The following is a 12,974-nucleotide window of genomic DNA, read 5'->3' as shown; positions in this document are numbered from 1 at the left end:
ACGTCCAAGTTTTACCAAATTCAATTTGAATGAAATCGAATCAATGTAGTTACAACGATTACCACCTTTTGATTTTGATATTGATCTGTCATGATCATTATTAAGGACGATATATAATTTTTATTGGCATATTCTGCTCCTTTGTTAACTGTAAGAACAAAGTTTCCCAAAGTCTGTACCTTTCCTCAAATAAGAGCGTTATATCAATATTAAAAGACGTGACAAATGCCGAATGAAGATCTTCGGACCAATCCTCTCGTTCTGGTTGCTTTGATTAGCGTTTAAGATACATGCTAAGGAATAGGATGTCTTTGTGTACAGAATAATTTCTCTTTAGATGAAAACATAGGTTTTTATGTTTGCACACTTAATCAGCAGAAACATTTGTTCGAAAAATGATATTATGCCATGTACACACAAATTAAACAGTACACCGTGTGCCAAATAAAACGATCGACTATACGATCTGGAAACCCACATTAAATTTTGATATTTCTTTGTTGTTTTGATGTCAGATGAAATGAGCATTTTAAGGGGAACATTTATAATTAAACTTCAAGGACCGAATTAACTAACCCTTTTTAGTTAACTTCTTTTTTTATAGATGTATTTATTCAAATTTGTTACCATGGTTAGTTGGTCTATAAACTTTAATTATTTATTTTTGTTATTAGGTATTTTCAATCAAACTAGATAATTAATTATTAAATATTTCTTTAAATATGAATTCTGAAGTTAAAAGAAATAGCGACAAGTGAGCTGATGTGGGCAGCTTTAAATTCAACAAGAATTTATACGGGTGTTATTTTAAACCTCGAATATCTAAAACAGGACGTAAAATTTATTTATAAGATAAATTACATACTTACTTTATTTTTTGTTCTAGAATTGTTATCTGAATAAAAATATAGGGTGTCCATTTGAAAATCTTGAGATTTTGTTAATTGAATTCGCCAAAACCGCACCACCTATTTGGGGCGCCCTGTATAAGTTGAAGCGCATCTGTCAAACTAATTAAGTAGTGCATCATTTCCTTGGTCGGTGGTTAAATACCTGTGGATCACTAGCGTCACAAACAATTTTATATTGGTCAATCAAAATATGAAATAAAACACATACCCTCAATTTCTGCCTAAACCATCCAAATAGGAACTTCTTCATAAAGAACCAGAGATTCAAAAAATGTTTAAATATATAGTGGGTTCCAACAAAATTATAATATTTTAAATCTTCTGGCGAGTGCAAGAAATTTTTCTACGAAACTTTTTTTCTTATCTCCCGTGGGTTTCCAGATCGTATAGTGGATCATTTTAATTGGCACACGGTGTACAGTTTTGATATTTTCCGTTAACATTTTCAAAAGAACAAAAACATGAGAAGTTAAAAGAGATATTAAAACAGGAAGGCAATGCAGTCTTGCTATTTTAAATTAATTTTCTCAATCTAAGCTATCACAGCTATCATTAGATGGAGAAAATTAATATCTTCAAAATTGGTAAATGTTTTTCTAATGGAGTATTCATGTACAGCTTCGTAGACAAACAATAGAATTCTCTGTAAACTTGACATCTCTATTATCTTACGTCCAAGATCGGTCAATAGTATTGAAAGTTCAGATTATTTCATGTTAAATGTTTAGAACTCATAACTCACTGTTAATTGCAAACTGGTATTAGTAATTTTTAGAGAACCGCGTCGTTTTGCCGATGTACCAAACACCATAATGACCTAGCGGTTACTAAAATAATGCCGATTGTTATAAACAGGCCTATATTGCTGGCCGCACATTTTCTATTAACCAATTTCGGTTGATAATACGAGTTTCCCCGGCATTGCCGTAACGAGTGCAGTGTCCGTGGAACCGTAATAATTTGTGCGTTCGGCCATTTAGCGGAACGTCCCTTGGGCGAAACCCCTGCCAAAAATAACAATTACCTTTTATTATGAGTTCGTGCAATGTAGATTGGCCTAATTATCGTACGGTTCTATTAAACTTCTATCGTTGAACTAATTGTGCTATCAAACTAGTTACAAAAAAGACAAGGTTATTCTTTAGTTCAACGTCAAGTCATTTTTTTTACGAAAGCAGTTACTAAAAAAATATTTGCTGACAAAGAGGTAAACAAAACTAATTGTAGATATTCCGATAGAAATGCTTTAAGCTCCATTAAAAATATAAAAATTTAATACGGGCGCAAGTAAGAAATGAAAATTTAAAAAAAAATTGAAAATAAAAATAGGTGAGCAACATATCATTAACTTTTTGTAATATAAAACACCTATCTGGATATGGAACATGGTTTTATATTGCTCGACTAATAATTGGTGCCAGCTTACAATTATTCCTTGCGTAAGAGCATTTAAAGAAAATATTTGAAGGAAATGAAGGAAACAGAGAAGAAAAAGGAAACAAAACAAATTCATTTAAACGTGATGATTTATCATGAAACATACATCCAATTATCAATTAACTCCATAAACAAAGTTTCTAAATATAAATAATATATATAATACATAATAATAATTGTTCTAATCCCGTTAAACTGATCAAGAATTATTCACAGATAAGCGAAATTTTGAATTTCAAGATATTATATCCGACACTTCTAAGGAGGACATAAACATATTAAAAAGCTATTTATAGAAAAATTTCAACCTTAAGATGTAGATTAAAAAAAATTAGTTGGAATTTCGAGATAGGGGTGATTATTTTTTCAAGAAACTTCCAGCGACTATTTATATGTTCTGGATTTCTCCTGCGATTTCTGATGAATCGAACTTGTTGACCTTTCACCAATTATCCTGTTAGTTCCTTCAGAGGTTAACTAAAACTGGTTTGTATTCTACTCTATAAATACTTAGAGTCATGTGGGGCAAGTGTGCGCAGCGGGTAAGTGTGCGCAGGCTTATTATTTATAAAACCGTTGACAGTACAGTAGGGGAATCAACTGCCTTCAGTAGTCACTACGACGTTGGACAAAAGACTAGAGTCTTGTCTGGCAAAGTTACGTAGTTTTAGTAATATTGGTAATTAAAAATTTTGGTTATTATTCTTACGATTTTTTCCAATTTAGAATTCAAATACTTTTATATTTATGTAGCGGTAATTAGTATTAATTATGTCCAATTGTGCTCGTTTATATATCTAATTTTATCAGCTCTACATCAACACTTGGTAGAATGACGCAAAAATGTGTAATTTTAAACTAAATCTGTAAAGGCGATTAGGGTTAAGTGTACGCATACGGTTGTGGTGTAAGAGTACGCATATTTTAATGCGTACTTTTACCCCGATAGTGAGTTCTTTGTGTATTGACACTCGTTGTTATTTGTTTCAGGTTATACTTATATATTTCTTTAAAAAAAAAACTACAATGCCTCGAAATTACAAGCGGAAGGCTCCACACAGGTCCGTTGTTACCCGTGATCAATTTGATGCTGCTAAGCGATTGATTGCCGAAGGTTTAAGTAAAAGAAAAGCAGCTGAACAGGTTGGAATGAAAGAGAGTACTCTCAGGAAGCGATTAAAATCTGATTTAAGTGCTCTAAAATTAGGAAGATTTACTTCAACTTTCACAAGTGAGCAAGAAAATGAAATATATAATTATTTAAAAAGATGTGATGATCTCTATTATAGTCTTAATATGACAACTCTAAGAACATTGATCTACGAGTATGCTGAAATAAATCATATTCCTCATCGGTTTAATCAAAAGTCGAAAATGGCTGGACGTTATTGGTTTTATGGATGTTTAAAAAGGCAGCCTGACTTGAATTTACGGCAACCCACGTCAACTAGCATAGTTAGAGCAAATAAAACTGAAAATTCTAAAAAAAAACAAAGAAGAATACTACTGCGAAAGATAAGGCTGTTAAAGTTAAGGCTAGTCAAGAAAATATTAATGATTTTAAGGAAAATGATGATTATTGTGCATTGTGTGGTGAAAAATACGTTGATCCACCTACAGAGGATTGGATTAAATGTAGCTTATGTCATAGCTGGTGGCATGAACAGTGCACTCATTATGAAACTGGTGCTTTCATATGTGATATATGTTCTAATAATTAAGATTTTATCATATTCGTTAAAAACGATCTCATTTAAATTTATCTCTATTCAAAACTGTTAACTACTCTAAGCCTTACTCTCGATAAAAATCAAGTTAAAGAGTATTTGTCAAAAATTATATATTTAATATATAAATATAAAAAATGAAGTAAAAAATGATAAGTATTGATAAAAAATAATATTTATAACATTAAATATGGTGTAACTATATGTAACAAGTTATGGTTTAAATTAATTATTTATAAATTATTTCTTTAATTACAATTAAGTAAATTGAATTTCATGTTACGTAATTGTTAAATCCATAAATCCTTTAAATAAATACTTTTATTTCAATTTATTTTGTACAATTATTACAATTTTATGACCATAGAAAAAAAAATGCGCACTCTTGCCCCACATGACTCTACTATATATGCTATATATACTGTTTGAGGTGGGCGGATCTAGAAGAGGGACATGAATATTATCACGGATGTCTAACTTTCATATTGGTAGGTAAAGGTAACGGTAAAGACCTAAGTTGCGGTTAACATTGTTTGGTTGTTTAGACGTTTTTATGGAATCTCGAATTTTTCTTTGGTAGAAGAACTGATACCATGCAAAAATTTTAGTTGAGTTTAATGAGATTTGATATCCGGTTTCATGACTGTGTTCGGCAAGTGATGAGTTAATTTGTCGTAGTTTTAAGGCTTTTACATATTTTTTTACATATTTTACATATTTTTTTACGTGTCTCTCCAATGTATTCTTCACCGCATATGCATGAAATGCTGTACACTCCTATGTCTAAAAATGAAATTTTCTCTTTTATGGATCGAAGATATTGAGAAATTTTAGATCAAGTGATAAATCTGCTTTTAACATTATATTTCTATAGAACTTTTGATGTGTGACAGTGTGTAATATTATGAATGTAAGGAAGCACCACATAGGCAAATGTGGGGTTAATTTTTTATTCATTTTCTTTGCGATGTTGTGAAGATGTGTATTTTGTAATGGAACGTCTAATATCACTAATGTGTGAATTATTTGAGCAAAGAGCGGATGTTTTAATTCTGGGTTCAGTGATTCGGGTTGAGATAGTTTTAAGGTTTTTTAAACAACAGAGATGGTAATCCCATGTTCATTTCAAAAAGCAAATGTTGCGTTAGTAATTTATGGAAAACCGACACGAGATCAATAAATTTAAGCTATTTGTTAAGATAAATGTTATCATGTTTGATATTTAAAATGTATATCACTTTCTGTTTACTGTACAGTTTATCACTGTAATGTTTGAACTAGTAGGGAGAGATACGCACAGTTAAGCAACCCCAAGAATCACAAATGGATCACTGCTTTATTTTTAGGCATTCAAATTTGTTTAATATTTTAACATTTTCAATTTTTTTTTAAATTCCGATAAATAAATCATCAATTTAATAATGAGTCAATTCCCAATTACCGTTTATTGTTCTAATTAGAATGGGACTAATTCACAGACAAGCGAAATTGTTATGAACTTCAACATATTAAAGCAAATCGCGCGAGAGCGTAAAGTATAATACCCGTGAAAACTTTCCAAACGTGACAATTAAACTGGGAAAATTGCAAACGCAAACATTCTCAAACTGTATCGGAACTACCCTTCGGGGACCAATAAAATGACGACAATAAAGTATTTTTGACGTCTCCACATAAGTTCTTAATTTACGGTCTCAATAAATCGACCGACATCCGTTATTTGAAACGACTGAAGTTTATTACGAAGTTGCTTTAAGACAGGTCCCGGGTTACGGGGACGTTTAATAATGGCTTCAATCGTTTTACGATCTAGGTAGGTACGTTGTAGAAATGAACAAAATGAAACCTCGCTTTTTTTCAGAGTATTATATCTTTGTTTAACGGATAAGATTTCATAACCAATAGGTAGTTCGCGCGGGGAGAAATATTTATTAAATACGTTTTATAAAACTGGGTGTCATATTAATGATCAGAGTTTTTATATGGTACTTTTTATGCAAGAGGAGCTCTTGCATATTTTAAAAAATAAATGAAAAAGCAAAGTCTTTTGGGTTTGACAATGGGTCCGCTAATATTCTTGGTGAATCTATCTTTTCTAAGTGGGACATTCAAATCGTGTTTAACAAGAAATAGAGTTGTGCATGTTTTGTAGAAGGGCAGTCGCCAGTTACCGGAGAACTATCGTCCGGTAACGATTTCAGTACGCTTTCTTTGAGAGATTAATATAGATAAATATAATATTTTTATAGATAACCAACACTTCAACTGCTGCTTATTGGGAAGCACTGCACGCTTTGAGTATTAGACGATCAGTAGTTTTTTAGAAGATCGTTCTCAATTTGTATCCCTTAAGTTTTATAACGGAAAGAGAATGGAAAGTGTAAGTAAATTCAGCTAGTCAACGCATAGAGATGGGTGTCCCTCAAGGTTCAGTTTTAGGCCCTGTACTCTTCATATTATAGGTAAACTGTATATTGAAAATTTTACCTCACACGTTTTTTGTGACCTATGCAGATGATCTTCCCTTGATGACATCGTTTGCAAAAATTAATCTATATTTCAACGCAAGCACAACTTCAACTATAAAGTTTCATAATTATCACAAACAAAGTGATAAATTTAATATTTGTGTAACTAATGATACAATCGCAAGTGGGGATAATCTGAGGTTCCTAGGATGAACGTTTAAACTGGAAGTCTCATTGTGATACTGTTCAACTCTAAATAGTGTAAACTATCTTTTTATAAAACTTGGTGAGAATTTACCTACGCAACAGTTGCTTAATTTTTACCATGCGAAGGTGGAGTCCCGATTACGTTATGGGATCAATTTGTGGGGAGCATCTGTAAATGCTGATGAAGTATTTTTGGCTCAAAAAAGTATATTAAGGAGTATTGCGCACATTTTCAAGTTTACACCTTGTAGGGGTTTATTTGCCCAATACAAAATGCTTACACTGGCGAGTTTATTAATTTTTGAACTGTCATTCTATGTCTTTAACACTTTATTGACGTATATTCTAAGCATACAGGGCAGAGTGGTAAGCTGCATGTTCCCTACTCTAGTCTGTCGACCACTTCGAGGTCACCTAACTATGTGGGTGTTTGTATTTTTAACAATCTGCCGCTGGAATTGAGAGACAAATGTTTAAAACCTTGCCCATTTAAAAAAGAATTAAAAATAATTTTGTTATCCAAAATATTTTATAGCCCAGACGAACTTAGTAGTAACTGATGGGCATTTTTTTTATTTGCGATCGTTTTTTTCGTTTCAAAATTCGTATACAGCTCCAATAAACTTTTTGCCATTCCTTGTGGAATTTTGGAACTTGCAGGCATGACATTGGTCACGTTTCTGATATCAAAGTATGCTTTGCCATGATGGGACATGCAGGAGCGATCTCAGATAAAAAAATTCCATAAAAAAACTTTTCATAATCTTGCAAATTCGGGGTAAACAAATTTAATTAACGATTTTTTTTTAATCTGACAGCACTGCATTTTTTGTAACCCCTGAAACTCCAAAAACTTTTTATAAATAAAAATAAAATAAATAAAAAAAATTGTCAGTTTCTGAAAAGAATACAAACAAAAGGTCAGGTCGTTTTGAAGCCTATTTGCGTAGCAGCAAAACGTAGGTACAATGAAAGCAGAGAACCAGAGACTAATTATACTTCATTGGGATGCAAATTTACATCCACCAGGTAAAACTCTCCCTGGATAGCATTTGCAACTCGGCGCGGTTCGGATATGTAATACGCAGTGTTGCCAACATTAAATATTTATAAGCCCAATACGGCGCGTCAACAATTATAATTTAAATAATGTAGTTGGACGACACGAATGAAAAATAAATATGCGAGCGCAGCAAAACAGCGGAACATCTGTTTCTTTTCTTTGCGAATATTTGGTTTGAGCCTGCGGCTGCGTGTGTTCGAATTTTAGAAGATTGTTTTTAAAATACATAAAAAATGGCGATGTTATGGATTGCCGCTAAAATAAGAAGAATTATTAACAACATATTTGAACGTTTGAAAAGCATTTTTCAACTGCCGATAACCGGAGCGAAATAAATTCGCCACAATCGGCGAGACATTAAAACGTTTATGGGAAAAGTTATGACATCAGACGGCGAGAATATAGAACTTTAATAGGGTTTGAGGTTTCCTTTGTCTTTTATTGGAAGCTGTTATTTTAAGAAAATTGCAAAATTGCTATTATATAGCAATTTTGCTATTATATAGCAATTTTGTAGATAGACGAGGTGGAGAATATATTACAACGCCAAAATAACAAACGCAAATTTAAAATTTAATGCTCCGGTTATAATAAGATATTCAATATTGCAGTGGGTGATGAATTTTAGATCAGAAATTTTAGGATTAAACGGATAGACCGCAATCTTGAATAAAAAGGAATATATGATCATAGAGCAGCATTTAAGTAAAACGCGAATATAAAAGAAAAAATTATGAAAAAAAAATTACTTCTAACCTTTGTGTCGTTTGATGTGTTTTCCATAGTCCAGCAATATTCAGGATGGCCACGTTTTCAATGGGACTTTATAGGAAACCTTTAAACTAGTAAACATATAGGGCCGCTTAGTTGGGATATTTTGACGCGTAATGCACCGATGCTTTCAAAATTATTTTTTTAAATTTTAATATTTACTTCTTAACATATTAAGTTCCAATTTTTACAAAAGTAGGGTTAAAGATGAGTTTTTCTCGGAATTCTCTCGTGTTTTTTCTAAAGTGACCACTACTCATTACCAACTACTATTAACAGTATTTCAACTGGCACATCCTCCGCTGATCTTAGAAATGGTACTGATATCTATTGTTACGCGTTTTCGAGAAAAAAACAATTGATAGACTGAATTTTTATTAAAATGCAGCAAAAACTACTTGCTGTTTGAGACTCTTTCGATTACAACGCATATGCAGCGGCGGCATTTTATGGTGATATATAATTTTGTATGTTAATATAAATATAATATAAATATTTGACTATTTAACTAAAACGTTATTTTTAATGAAAATTTTAAAAATAAGGAGAACAATTGTATTCAAACAATACATATTCAAATACAATATAAAACCTAAAATAGCAAATACCACTCAAATTCTGACATTTTTGTAAAACGTTTTCATCTAAATTTAAATTATACATTATACAAGACTTGATAGGTTTTGAGATATTTTTATTTTTCTTTTTTTCTCAAAAGCGTAAACCTTAATGTCTTAAAAGTAGTCGGCAACGTTATATCATAGGAAACTTTTAAATAAAATTTGTTAAGTTTTTTTCTTTTTAATAAGGTATTGCCATAACTTATGTAATTAACCTAGGTACACCCAAGGTATATAAATTTTAAATGCATGTTAAGAGGCTAGAACTGGTAAAAATAGAAAGAGAAAACTTTGGAAAAAGTAATCATATATATTATCAAATCAAAATATATTTTTTAAATATTATTTAATGTTTATAAAGCCTAGCTGCTTTTTTACAATTTTTCATTTATTTACATTAGTTCATTTCAATAGGGAAACAGTAAAGAACTTAAAATTTTGGAAAGTTTTTTTTTAAATTCCAATTGATATACCATTTCTTATTAGAAGAATTTTTTTCTAATTGAATTTTCATATGATTTTATTCTTAGTTTGGGTTCCTATAGTTAGTTATTAATAGAATGATAATGATAGTGATGATAATGAAGCATATATTGTTGTCCAAAAAAAAAATTCTACAGGACAAAATATTATTGACAAAACTTACAAAAAAATTGACAAATTGCCTCTATATAAATGATGTTACTACAAATAAGGTTCAACAAGTTAAAAGAGACAAACAAACAACTATCCCAAAATAAAAGAAAACTTCTTTCATATCTAAAAAAATAACTACAAAAAAAACAAGAAAATCATGTGTTACTAATTACAAGTCACCTAAGATACACCTGAGAAAACGTTTAACGTTGTCAGGGAAATTAAAATTAAATTGCAATTGACAATTAATTAAGATTGTTGAAAATATGATCGCCACGTTGCCACGCTTATATAAAAACGCCCTTTTTATGAGTTCGAAGCACATAAAAATAGCACAAACAAAAATGTTAAGAAAGCATTTCGCGCAATATCGTCCAGCGTATTTCAAAATAAGTGAACGTTAACAGACGGAAGATATCTTGAAGCCAATTTCGAAGGTACAAAAGCGGTTGTCAATTATTGCAAACAAGAAAATCATGAATTATTAATTACAAGTCACCTAAGATCCACCACCTAAGAAAATGTTTTACGTTGTCAGGGAAATTAAAAATAAAATTGCAATAACCATTAACCAAGATTGCTGAAAATTTGATTGATACGTTGCCACGCTCATGTAAAAACGCCCATTTTATGAGTTCGAAATTAACACGTATCTAATATATAGCACACACAAAAATGTTAAGTGAGCATTTCGCGCAATATCGTCCAGCGTATTTCAAAATAAGTGCACGTTAACAGACGGAAGATATCTTGAATTCGCCCGATCCGTTTGAACCCAATTTCGAAGGTACATAAACGGTTTATTTCAATTATTGCCCATCATTAACCGGAAAACTACATCTCGAATGGCCCTGTGACGATTCTCTGCATGTGTGACACGTTTCCAGCGCAACTCTCCGGGCATGCAAAAAAAAGAGAAAAATCACATCGAAAACGTGATTCGGCTCATGAAAACCGGTGGTGCACTACGATTTTGTTGACTACGGCATACAGAGCACGATCCTCTTTATAGATGGAATAACATTTTAAGTACAATTTCCAATCCAGATAAATCGGCACATGTCTGGCGCCATTTTTCGTTTTTTTTTTTTTTTTGGAGAGATATGTGAGCGGCGTTACCATACCAAAATACCGAATTCATGTCTAATCTTTGAACCTTCTATTTAACGGTCTTATTTCTCTGCCCCACATACAAAATTATTATTTGAAAGATCGTTTTTCTACAGTCTCTGCAAGTGGTATAATGCTGTTTCCAATGTTGTTATGAACATTAACAAAGAAGAAAACCAAGTCCATTTGTTGAAACAATAATCAGTCTACGTCCAACATCGGAGATGGAAGGACCTCTGAAGAAGCTCGCCACTCGTGCCAGCGAAACGTTAGGAAGTAATTCCAATCGACGACGGCCTTTAAACCCGAATGAAGATAATAGCTTAATAATCTTGTTAATAAAAAATAATTTTTTTTAATCAGATAATCAATATACACTTCAGTATACTTTGCTTTAGAATGAGTAAGTTGGAACCAAAGGACTTATTTAATAATTTTCCAATGGTTTGGCGCAGTTCCCTTATGCTATTCTCTTTTTGGCGTATTAATCGGTTTATTACTTATTATTAAGATAACTGTGGATCTTTTTCTTAAGTTGCCGTCTGAAGGTTCGCTACAATTTTCGCCTATCGCTTTCTGTCCCGCGCTATTCAAAGCAAATATTAAAAATGAATTATTTTCAATAAATTATTAACTAATTTGATCTTTGTATGTCATATATCATAGTTTCATAACTAATGCACGATTTGAGAGTTCCTACGTACATTTTATTATTATATATTATAAAATTTTAATTTTTAGTGTCCAATTACACCAAAAAAAAGTTTGATAGGCAGCATTTGCAAACTGCACATTGGATTTAAAATGTATGCACTTCATAGGCCAAATTATTAGCCATATTTTGCATACATTTAAGTAAAACTACCAAGAGTAATTCAGTTGTTACACAGGGGGTATATTTTACAAAAACGCATTTGTAACAGAGTGCATCGTAGGCTACATGCCTGGAATGAAACTAATGGTGGCCATTTTTAACATTTTCCTTAGTGTTGTGAAATAAATTTATTACCTATAAAAATAACTCAAGAGACCAAAAAGTTATATTTTTGGTGGCCTATTGCAGGGAACTAAAAAAAATTGCATAAAATTCAGTAAAGCATATTTCTTTGTATTTTAAACTGAGGTGGCTTTTACTTTATGAAAATCCATTTATCAAAATACATTTGATAAAGACACGGAGTTGTCGAAACAATGGTCATGTAAAAATATATAATTTCGTGACAATCGGACCTTTTAGTTCTTATTCATTTTAATTTAAATCTATTCAAAAGTAATTTGCCAATTTCAATAGAATCGGGCTTAAAATATTTACTATATTGTAAGAATCAATTTAAAAAAAATGTATACAAAGAAACTAAGCATTTCTGGACCTAAACTTCCATTCTAAATTCAATTTCATTTAAAACGTGTTTGTATCGCCCATTTTTTAAATGTTCGAATATATAATACAATAAACGAGTTGCTAATAACACGGCAAGCAATTGTATTTAGAGAATTCAGGAGAAAAAAAACCTACGCCACTCGCATACTCGTTCAGTTGCAGTTTTTCTTTACATTTCACTGTAGGTGGCACATAAAAAGCAAAAAGACGGTTTAAAATACGAAAAATATAGGAAAATCGGATCAAATTTATGCCCAAGTAAATCACAGCTCCGATACTCGCATTGCACCGACTAAACAAACGAGTTTTGTTTTTTGGTCGGTGTAATGCCGGTTTACCGTACCATATATACCAAGATAAATGGTATCGTGAACTGAGACCATAAATCAACAACGGGTTTTTGGATTTGGCCAAAGTCTGGGGCAAATCTCCTGAATATTTTAACTCGAAAGCGAACTATTCGATATCAACTATACAAATTATATTTGTATAATAGATTTATTATCTACTGATTCGAGTCACTATTAATTTTTAATTAATTTTTTCCTTTTCCAAATACATCTTAGGTAAACACGAGCTAAACAAACAAAAACGACGCTTCTGAACATCTGAGACTTTAAAAAAATGCTTCATTAGTTTCTGG

At 31.6% G+C, this 12,974-nt stretch overlaps 1 protein-coding gene across 11 annotated transcripts in view; it reads right to left on the bottom strand.

Annotated features, from left to right (window-relative positions):
• LOC132702748 (CUGBP Elav-like family member 1) overlaps nt 1-12,974 on the bottom strand; it is a 339,946-nt gene that overhangs the window by 161,187 nt on the left and 165,785 nt on the right. The window lies entirely within an intron of this gene.

The sequence above is a fragment of the Cylas formicarius genome, unplaced genomic scaffold (assembly GCF_029955315.1).
Source record: "Cylas formicarius isolate icCylForm1 unplaced genomic scaffold, icCylForm1.1 PGA_scaffold_6__28_contigs__length_40554024, whole genome shotgun sequence".
Taxonomy (NCBI): Eukaryota; Metazoa; Arthropoda; class Insecta; order Coleoptera; family Brentidae; genus Cylas; species Cylas formicarius.
The sequence above is the reverse complement of the archived record's forward strand: the minus strand, read 5'-3'. Positions and strand labels throughout refer to the sequence as shown.